We start from the raw sequence: 11,468 nt of genomic DNA on the forward strand, positions 1-11,468 counted from the left end.
GTGTGTGTGTGTGTGTGTGTGTGTGCGCTCCACAGCCAAAGTGAAAACGCAAAGCCTGAGAGAAAGTGCAGGTCTGTTGTTCCTTTGTTCAAACACCGGTCATTTGTTGACTCAGGTGGCCATTGCGGCGGACGGCATTAGGACGAGGCAGGCATTGTCACTCCGAACAAGTGTCCCTCCAAATAATCGCTGCTCTGGGTTTTTGATACCTGGAGTGAGGATGCACATGCCAGGGAAGAATGTATCAAAAACATGCCGCTGACTCAACATCAGAGGGAACCTCAAAGGGAGAATGAACTAGAACAAAGAACAAAAACATTACAGAAGTGCCACACTGGAGGAGGAAAAAGGAGGAGGGGGGGAACACAAAAAAACACACCACCCCTCTGTACTAACAACAGGAACAAGGTCAGCCATAAAAACCAGAAGAAAAGAGGGAAGTCTCCAGAAAGCATAACAAACGAACCACACAAAACATGCCAGCCATATTCCTATTGATCCCCTCTCCTCACACAATATAAGCTCCCATTACAAGGTTTGGTTTTGGTTTTGGAGAAAGAAAACGCGAAGGGGACGAGTTCTAAGAAGGGAGCTTAGGGACAGTGTGGTCGTGGGTGGCATGGGCAAAAGATTCCTGCCTTGCAGGGGGTTGGGCAAGACGGTCCCTTCAAACTCCACAATTCTATGGGATGGCATCAGAAGAAATAAAAACCAAAAAGAAGAGAACAGACATGCAAGATGGGGAGCTCAATGAGGTGCTACCACTCTAGGATCTCCAGAGCCTTTGGGCAAGGGGCCCAACTGGCCCCCTTGTTAGTGGGACACAACTGGGTTCTGAGCACTCTTCAAAGTGTTGGTGCTGACCTTTAAAGCCCTAAATGGCCTCGGCCCAGTATACCTGAAGGAGCATCTCCACCCTCACCATTCAGCCCGGACACTGAGGTCCAGCTCTGAGGGCCTTCTGGTGGTTCCCTCACCGTGAGAAGCGAAGTTACAGGGAACCAGGCAGAGGGCCTTCTCGGTAGTGGTGCCCGCCCTGTGGAACACTCTCCCATCAGATGTCAAGGAAATAAACAGCTATCTGACTTTTAGAAGACATCTGAAGGCAGCCCTGTTTAGGGAATTTTTTAATGTTTGATGTTTTATTGTTTTTTAAATATTTTGTTGGAAGCCACCCAGAGTGGCTAGGGAAACCCAGTTGGATGGGCAAGGTATAAATAATAAATTGTTGTTGTTGTTGTTACCAGGCCAACCCTGGTCACCAGTGCTGCCTCTAGTTCTTGAAGAGACCATCACCTCGGGAGATAAATCAACTGGGAGACTTTCTACTCTTCTCTCTCTCTTCACCCTTTCTCACCTTCCCTTTCCTGAAAGGAAGACAAAAGAGAAGAAGCCTAGGTCAGGGGACTCGAATTTCTTTCTTTCTTTCTTTCTTTCTTTCTTTCTTTCTTTCTTTCTTTCTTTCTCTTATTTATTTAAATTATTTTATTATACAGTCTAAAATATTGTTCATGGTGATAAAGCCCCTGATTGGAAGAGAATGTTCAGCTGCTCCTGGAAGTAAAAGGTTTGCAATCCAACTTCTGCAAGGGAAGCGAAAATTGTCTGCTTGGCTGGGATCAAAATCTCACATAACAGGAGGCTGAGGGCCTGGAAGAGGGGCCAGGAAATAGGGGAGATAAAGGACAAGGATCCCAAAGGCAAGGGTGGTGGTGGTGAGGTCAGGTTGAAGGAATGGTGAAGAGTTAAGAGACATTGGTATGCCACATGTTCCTGTCACAAAATTATATTCTGGAACTGGGTCTAGTTTATCATTGTTTTTATAGGCAGCATTTGATTTAAGGTTGAGGCTACTCCGGTAACATGTGCAAGAGACCAAAATATGGCAAAGCACCTCCATCTGCATAGCCTTTGCGCGAGGCAAAGCTTTGTTGTGTTCCGTCAGATTCCTCTCCAAGAGAAGGGGAGTCTTCTGCCCCCACGCCAGAAGTATTTGTTTACAGGATCGGGCCCCGCCATTTCATTTTAAAGCAGGCCCCCTTCCTTTATTTATTCCTTTATTTATCTCAGCCCCCTTGCCTGTGAAGTTATGCTTGTTAGTGAAAGGTGAAAGGCTTTTTTGATATCTAAAGCCAATGTTACAATGAGCTTTTCTCCCCATGAGAGCACCTGGTTCTCATGTTTAATGAGTAAACACAGGAAAACAGAGACTTGAAGGCTGATTGTTCTCACCATCATTACTTCTGAACCCGACATTAAAGAGAAGTAAAAGACAACAGCACAGCAGTTCTTTTTTCCCCCCACCACACTTCCTTAAACAAAACAAAACAAAACAAAACAAAACAAAATCTGTAATGAGACGCATTTGAAGTCTTACTTGGGGGACAATCTTCTAGATTATAATTGATAATTTTTCCAAAGCAGTATTTTTTTGGGGGGGGAGGGTACAGATTGTGTAATAATAATTACTTGTTTCTTTTGAGGGGATAAATAAAATATGAATAATGTAATTACTCCCTAACAAAATGTGGAGAGCTGGTTCCCCACTGCTCCATCGACTGCAGCGAGCAAAGAGACAGGATTTCAGGAGCCGATTTCCAAGTGGGGGATGACATGCTACAATTCCTCCCCACTTACACGTGCCACATTTTGCCGGCAGAAGCATCCGCATTAAAGGAAGAGATTCTTTATTTATGCAAACTCCCTCCTCCCCAATTAATTCTTCTTAAAAAGAAACAAATTGCTAGTCACATAAGTTAGAGTAGTGACGAGCAGAGAGAAGAGTCATTTGGGGGAGGAAAAAAAAAGATTATTATACAAATTCTGGGGAGAGACGTCTTCCAACCAACTGATGTTTTACTGGCTGACCAGTGAAACTATTGTTCAGCCAGTATTGGGGTATGAAGATAAGTAGAGCCTGCTGGATCAGGCCAATGGGCCATCAGATGAATCGTTCTGCTCCCAAAATCCAGATTTGGTTCTGCTTTGCTCATAAGCTGCTATTTCCGTTGTCGGAACATTGGACACTGGCCGATACTGAGGCAGCCCTGAGGACCATCTAGCTACCGATTGTCTACACCAGGGTTTCCCAAACTTGAGCCTCCAGCTGTTTTCAGACTGCAGTTCCCATCATCCCTGACCACTGGTCCTGCTAGCTATGGATGATGGGAGTTGTAGTCCAAAAACCACAAGCGACCCAAGTTTGGGAAACCCTGGTCTACAATGAGTGGCAGCGCCTTCTGCAGGGTTTCAGGCAGGGTTCTCTCCCAGCCCTAGGGAGTGAAACTGAGACATTCTGCATGAAATTGCCCCCAGCCTACTGGGCTGAGCCCAGGCTTTGGGTCTGACATACCAAGTTCTTTTCTTGCTCCACCTGCCTCCATTCTGCCCCTGCTATTGAAGGCCTTCTCCATGTTAGAGGAAGGTACATCCAGATAGACCGTGCAGTTGTTTGTGGAAGATATTTTAATGCCCACCTGATTTAGGTATTGCCCACTTTCCTTTCCTCTACGCACAGTGGAGAAGATCCCTCCTTCTGACTCACTAGGTAGGTCTTCCCTACCTCCAACGCCTCTAGAAAGATGTGTAACATCCAGCACATTAAGGGAATGTAGAGGCATATTGTATCTTGCAGGTTCCCTTGCTGCAAGAAGCCAAGTTACAGGGAACCAGGAAGAGGGCCTTCTCAGTAGTGGCACCCGCCCTGTGGAACGCCCTCCCATCAGATGTCAAAGAGAAAAACAACTACCAGACTTTTAGAAGACATCTGAAGGCAACCCTATTTAGGGAAGCTTTTAATGTTTAACAGACCATTGTATTTTACTATTTTGTTGGAAACCCAGGCAGATGGGCGGGATATAAATAATAAATTATTATTATTATTATTATCATTATTATTATTATTATTATTAAATCTAAATGCCTATTTCCTCTCATTCATCGTTTAGCTGATGCCACACTCACAATCAGAAGGAACTTTGAGGTTGCAGGATCTGTTTCCCATCTCCAGTGGATAATGAAGTGGACAGTTCATACATACTTCCCATGTATGCAATCCAGATATGATGATGATGATGATAACAACAACAACAATAATAAAAATTATTTATTCCCCGCCCTCCCCAGCCAAGACCGGGCTCAGGGCGGCTAACACCAGATATAAAAACAATTGATTGAAATACAACTTAAAAAACAAGATTAAAATACAACATTAAAATGCAGCCTCCTTTCAGTAGAAACTCAAATCAAAAACTTTATTGGGGATGAAAACGTCATCATTTCCTATACATACATTTGCGTTCTCTCTCCCTTATAGGTCTTGTTCAAATGTAATAATCTTGGGCTGCAATCCTGTGCACACATGTCTGGAAATAAGTTCTACTGCACTCAGTGGGACTTACTTTTGAATTAGTATGTACAGGATTGCATTGTCAGTCTAATAAATTGTGGTTTATTAGACCAAGAATGAATGTTGGGCCCATATATACTCCCTTCTTCCCTTCCTTCTCTCTCACGCCATAAAGAACACCGGGGTTTGTTAAAACACAGCTGAACCAAGAAACAGTGGTTTAACCAGCATCTAATCCTGGTTATTTATATAAAAAAAAGTTTTATAAATAATGTTAGATGTGCCAAAACAGGAGAGATGTGACAATGGAGTGTGTGGCCAGAGGGCATATTTTCTTTCCAATGATTCAAGATGCAACTGCACTTCGAATACTGGTTGCAACACAAAAAAAGATGAAAATATGCCCCCCCCCAAAGCAAATAAAATGATCACGAGACTGGAGTGACTCAGTTTAGAGAGAAGGTGAATAAAGAGGTGCGTGATAGAAGTGTTTAAAAATATAATATTAGAACCCATCTGACGAAACTGAATGTTGGAACAGTCAGACAGACTTCTTCACATAGTTAAACTATGGGATTTGTTACCATAAAATGCCATTATGCTTGCTAGCTTAGATGGCTTCCCAGAGGGATTAAAGAAATCCATGGTGAAGAAGGCTACCGGAGAAACATGAGGGGAAGAGTGCTATCGTCCTCATGCCTCCATGGGCATCTGGTTGGACACTGCAGAAACCAAATGCTGCCCTCGATAAGCCTCTGCTCTGATCCAGCAGAATTCTTATCATGTTCTAAAGAGAATTCGCTTTAGCTAGTTCACATAGATCCACTCCATGAACATTCAAATATGCCTTCCAGAGTATTTCACTCAGGATGATAAGTTGTTGTTGTTGTTGTTGTTGTTGTTGTTGTTGTTTAAAAAACCACATTCCTAGGAACAGCAGCATAAAAATGTGAAGACTTTAGAAGACTTCCAGCCGCCACTTTTCCCTTCCCTTAATTTTGTAAACTTTCTTTATCAATACTTAATGGCATTTTGATATTTGCTGTTTGGTAAAGGCTATTCTTTAAAAACCACAACTGCAATGTCAAATTTTCATGTGCAAAGGAGACCCTCAGTGGCTTTGTTTATTTTCATCTTCAAAATATGGGGGGCGAGGGGCGGGCAGGGATCAAAATGAAACAGAATAGACTTCTTCTAACTGTTATGCAAAATGCATTTAGCATGGTCATTGATCAACTCTTTTGCTTCTTCATGGGGCATCTCTACATTTTAGCTTTTCCAATAACAGTTAGGCATTGTGTGCTTTGTTTTGTCGAGACTCTCCAGAGGGTCTTCTGCTCTCTTTCTCTGAATTTTCTTTAATGGTCATGATCAAAATGCAAAATATACACAGCATAGGCTGCCCACACTTTGCAACCTGTGCACCTAGCCGTTCTGACTGTGCCAACCATGTGCTTGAGGGGAATGGGGTCCTGAAAACAATATATCCCCACCACACACACAACTGAGGAGAGGAGGAAAACTTTTACCCAGAATTGATTCTGCCACAGCTAACAGTGGACAGTACTTGCTAGACAAGCAATCTGTTTGGAAAAAGTCAATAGCATCCACCTGGCATATACTCCTTAGAAAACTGACAAAGAAATAGCAAGCATATCATAGTACAGGGGAGCAGCCCATGGCCTGGCCTCTGCAGCCATTTTTATTGGTCTGTCACCCTCCTCTCACATTTGGCACCTCTATTTGAAGGTGCTGCTTCTTTTTCTGTCAAAACACCGCCAGTAGAAGGTTTTCGAGGAAACATGGAGGATCATTGAGCCACTCTAGATCCTTCTAACAATGTCCCCTTTACTGATTTTTAAGATGTAGCCGCCATCTTGTGTTATACCATGCCACCACAGGAGCCATTTTGTTTTTTGCCAGGTCCAGGTGGCAGCCATTTTGTGACTGGCACCCATAGCCCTTTTTCAAAACTTCCAAAGAGGTTGGCAATCCCTAACTTAATACCAGATCCGACACATGGCATTTGTACCAGCAAACCAAATCTATGCTTCCAGTATGCACTTACATTTTTTTCTCCACAGTTACAAACGTGTCTGAAGCCATGAATAAAGTCACTAATGCCTAAGTTTATCATTCCAGAAATTAAGGGAAGAATGAAGACTAGGAACAGGCCTCCAGAAGGGCAGGTGGATCACAAAAAGATTGTAGAGAACCTGTTAATTTGGGGAAGGAGGGTAGATGGGCATAGGAAAAACTCACAAGGCAGAACTTCTAGCAATTTACGTATTTCAAATTGATCCTCCTTTGCTCACATTTCTTTATAGATATGAAAAGATACTGTAAATAAATAAAATATGTTATCTTTTTTTCATCCCTCTGCTGCCAATCATATGATAAAAGGAGCCATTATTTTACGACCCCTGTGGTTGTCTGTCTGTCTGTCACAATGAACTCAAGAACAACAGACATCTCTGTGTCGCTTCTAATTGGTGCACCTACTGCGTTGTCTTCTGAAGGATCCAGTGTTGATTTCTTGCAAATACTTCATTTTCCAACAGGTTGTTTCTGGGCTTGCAACAGAATGCAAGGGTGTCCTTCGGGACAGGATGGCCCAGTTCTGTCTTCTGGAATACTGTCTGCTGTGCTTTCCCCTCCAGGCTACCAATGGCAATGCCAGCATGGCTTGACATACCCGTCAATGTGGCCTCCGAGTTACACAGGGAACTGCAAACATTAAGCTGAACCAATCAGTTTAATCAGGGCAACAGGATTATCCGATTTTGCAATGTACAATGGTGGAAAAACTGAAGAGAATAGCTATTCCCCCTTGTCCATGGGAGATAGTCAATGCTCTCTGTGTGTAAGCAGATTGGGCTTCCACTGGTGCAACGGGATGTTCCTCCCACCGCCCACCTCGAAGCTCCCCACACTCTCTCAAAAAATCTCTGCTGGAGGGCTGGGGGGACCCTCTGGATCAGATCTGGAGGGAGCATTGGGGTCTGCAAAGACGAGGGATGGAAGGTGAGTCCCTGTTGCATGAGCAGAGGTCTGTAGGAATATGGACTCGGCGACATTAGTAAAGAAAAAGCGCTTTACGTGTGTTATAATACTGTGACACCAGATGGCGCTGTGGAGTCCTGTCTTTGGCCAATGTGATTTCCCTCTATGAAGTTGGCAATGTGTTTTCCCAAAATGCTTTTCTTGGTGTGTCTAGATCCACCCTAAATAAACCACAGGATCAGAGCATATAATCCAGTAAACAAAATGTTCCACCCAGCATTGACGGAGCATGCAGGCCAGGCCCCCTCAATATTTTTTTTGGGGGGGTGGCAGGACCCCCTTGAAACAAATATTGAGGGGCAGAAGACACCTCCACCCCTAGAGTGGGCTCACCTTGTGCGTATATAAGTATATAGCTTACTATTTACTATGATTTAGTCACCATTAAGGATCATGGCCACTGGTCCCATCACCTGCTGGCAAATAGAAGGGGAAGAAATGAAGAGAGTGAGAGATTTTACTTTCTTGGGCTCCATGATCACTGCAGATGGTGACAGCAATCATGAAATTAAAAGACGCCTGCTTCTTCATGGGGACGACGTGGGGATCCAGGGCACAGTCCTTCAATGGCTGCGCTCGTTTCTCTCTGGTCGGGGACAGAGGGTGGCGCTTGGGGGGGAATTGTCATCGCGCCACTCCTTGGTGTGTGGAGTGCCTCAGGGTGCGATTCTCTCCCCGATGCTTTTTAACATCTTTATGCGCCCCCTCGCCCAGCTTGTCCGGAGTTTTGGGCTGGGTTGCCATCAGTATGCTGATGACACCCAACTCTATCTGTTGATGGATGGCCATCCTGACTCGGCCCCAGACACACTGACCAGATGTCTGGAAGCTGTGGCTGGATGGTTACGTGGGAGCCGGTTGAAGTTAAATCCTTCGAAGACAGAGGTCCTCTGGCTGGGGCGGGATGATATGGGATTGAGGGGGCAACTCCCATCTCTTGCGGGGGTGCAATTAGTGCCAGCACCGTCCGTTAAGAGTTTGGGTGTAATCTTCGATACCTCCCTTTCTATGGAGGCGCAGATTACAGCTATAACAAAGGCGGCATTTTTTCATCTCCGCCAAGCTAAGCAGTTGGCCCCTTATCTCTCTCGCCCTGACCTAGCCACTGTGATCCATGCGACGGTCACCTCCAGACTGGATTATTGTAACTCGCTCTACGTGGGGCTGCCCTTGAGACTGACCCAGAAACTCCAGCGGGTGCAGAATGCCGCGGCGAGACTCCTTATGGGGTCTTCGCTGCGAGATCACATTCATCCGGTACTATACCAGCTGCACTGGCTCCCGGTGGAGTACAGGATCAGGTTTAAGGTGCTGGTTTTAACCTTTAAAGCCCTATACGGCCTAGGACCCTCGTACCTACGGGACCGCCTCTCCTGGTATGCCCCACAGAGAAACCTACGGTCTGCAAATAATAACATCCTCAAGGTCCCAGGCCTCAGAGAGGTTAGGCTGGCCTCAACTAGAGCCAGGGCCTTCTCGGCTGCGGCTCCAATCTGGTGGAATGCTCTGTCACAAGAGACTAGGGCCCTGCGGGACTTGACATCTTTCCGCAGGGCCTGCAAGACAGAGTTGTTCCGCCAGGCCTTTGATCAGGGCGCAGCCTGACTCCCTCCTCTGGCAACCTGCACAGAACTTTGCTTAATTGGTTGCCATCAATTTGATTTAATTAATTTTTATAATGAAATATTTTTAGATTGTGTGATTATTTGATTTTTTGATTATTTGATTGTTGTTAGCCGCCCTGAGCCCGGCTTCGGCTGGGGAGGGCGGGATATAAATAAAATTTATTATTATTATTATTATTATTATTATTATTATTATTATTCGGAGAAAAGCAATGACAAACCTAGACAGCATCTTAAAAAGCAGAGACATAACCTTGCCAACAAAGGCTCGTATAGTTAAAGCTATGGTTTTCCCAGTAGTGATGTATGGACGTGAGAGCTGGACCATAAAGAAGGCTGATCGCTGAAGAATTGATGCTTTTGAATTATGGTGCTGGAGGAGACTCTTGAGAGTCCCATGGACTGCAAGAAGATCAAACCGATCCATTCTGAAGGAAATCAGCCCTGAGTGCTCACTCAAAGGACAGATCCTGAAGTTGAGGCTCCAATACTTTGGCCACCTCATGAGAAGAGAAGACTCCCTGGAAAAGACACTGACGCTGGGAAAAATTGAGGGCACAAGGAGAAGGGGACAACAGAGGACAAGATGGTTGGACAGTGTTCTCGAAGCTACAAACATGAGTTTGGCCAAACTGCGGGAGGCAGTGGAAGACAGGAGTGCCTGGTGTGCTCTGGTCCATGGGGTCACGAAGAGTCAGACACAACTAAATGACTAAACAACGACAACAAACAACAAAGGATATGGATCATTAAGTATAAGAACATAAGAGGTATCCTGGTAGATCACCCTTCACCCTGGGTCCTTCACCCTGTTCGCACAGTGACCAAACAGGACCTACATACAACAGCACTCTCCCCATTCGGAGGCTGTCAGGGGCTGGACTGAGGAGGAATGGTGGGAGCCGCACCCCCCCCCCTTCTCTTGAACCTTTCGAAGTGCAGGAGGACAGTATTGATTTAGAACAGTGGTTTGCAGAAGGGCATAGTCCAGAGGGGGGAAGCTGGGAAATACTGGGTGAAGAACAGCTAGAAGAGGAAACACCAGGAGAGAGGGAGAGGGAGAGGGAGAGAGAGAGAGAGAGAGCTGGCAGATGCAATGTCCTTGGACAGCATTCCTGACCCCCCTTCGCCTAAGACTAGACAGGCTTTGAGAGTGATAGAACAGAGAGCAAGCTCAGATTTCCCAATGCAGGAGTGATGTAGATTAATGGGGATGGAGGGGATGAACCTTTACTGGGAGCAATGCCATTTCTAGAGAGATATGCATTCCTTTGTCTCTCGCTGTGATTGTTAAAGAAACTAACTGGTAAGAATGCTCCTTTCGTTTGATCTGCTTATTTACTGCCACCGGGGGAGGGATCTGATCCTCCAAAGCCTGACAGAGCCATATTGCCCTCCAACTGTGGAGGTAAAGCATGTTTGATTTGATGATGGTGGTGATGATGATTAGACTGTGGGATGGATAGATAGATAAAAATGTTCCGTGCAGGGAATGCTTCCACCCATTATAGCCATGGCACCCGGACATTCCACTGTCCATCTTTGTAGTTAAAAGACCTATAGGCATAAGCCATGCAGTTGAGGACCCAAGGGTGATTTTCTCTTTGGGCTGATGGTCTGGCTGCAGAAGGCTGCAGATGAGATGCTGTGCATTTCTCCACATGTTACTTCATCTCCAGCCAGTCACACAACTGGTGGGTTTCCCGCCCCCCTCTCTCATGCAGTTTTCCACATCTGTTTGAAGATATCTTTCCTCTGATCTGCTGCTGCTGCGTTGGAACTTTAACGGGCCAAGGCAACAGAGGCACATTCCCGTCCCCTTTTGCTTTCACATCCTTAAGAGCACACCTCCCTCCCCACCAAAATCAAAAAAACATAAACAGGTCCCCTTTTCAAGGTGCATAAAAATATTCACAGCCTCTACCTCTTCAGTTTGGCTCAGTCCCAACCTTTCCAAGGGGTGGCTGTATTTTATAACATCTTAAAGACTAACCAAACCAGGTGTATTCCAGAAGTTGTTGGACTGCCCTCTGTTAAACTTATATTAATTACCCTGCCTTATCCTACAGAGCTCTTGTGAAAATAAAATACAGGATGCCCTGAATTCCTTGGAGGAACAGCGGGAGAAACCACTGTATTAAATGTTTTAGATACATATATTTCATAAAGAAAATGGAGGAACAGTCCAGTGGTACCTCGGGTTAAGAACTTAATTCGTTCTGGAGGTCCATTCTTAACCCGAAACTGTTATTAACCTGAGGTACCACTTTAGCTAATGGGGCCTCCTGCTGCTGCCGTGCCACCGGAGCACGATTTCTGTTCTCATCCTGAAGCAAAGTTCTTAACCCGAGGTACTACCTCTGGGATAGCAGAGTCTGTAACCTGAAGCGTCTGTAACCCGAGGCACCACTGTACACAACAGAAATGCCAAT

At 45.2% G+C, this 11,468-nt stretch overlaps 1 long non-coding RNA gene across 1 annotated transcript; it reads right to left on the minus strand.

The window, feature by feature from the left end:
- Positions 1–918: 918 nt before the first annotated feature.
- LOC308471243 lies at positions 919–7,624 on the minus strand. The gene is made up of 3 exons (XR_013982834.1): positions 6,077–7,624; positions 2,233–2,312; positions 919–1,367 (listed from the first exon to the last, which is right to left on the minus strand). It is a non-coding gene; the product is annotated as an uncharacterized lncRNA (long non-coding RNA).
- Positions 7,625–11,468: the final 3,844 nt, after the last annotated feature.

Source organism: Podarcis pityusensis (assembly GCF_964106645.2).
Source record: "Podarcis pityusensis genome assembly, chromosome: 2".
In the NCBI taxonomy this organism is placed as follows: domain Eukaryota; kingdom Metazoa; phylum Chordata; class Lepidosauria; order Squamata; family Lacertidae; genus Podarcis; species Podarcis pityusensis.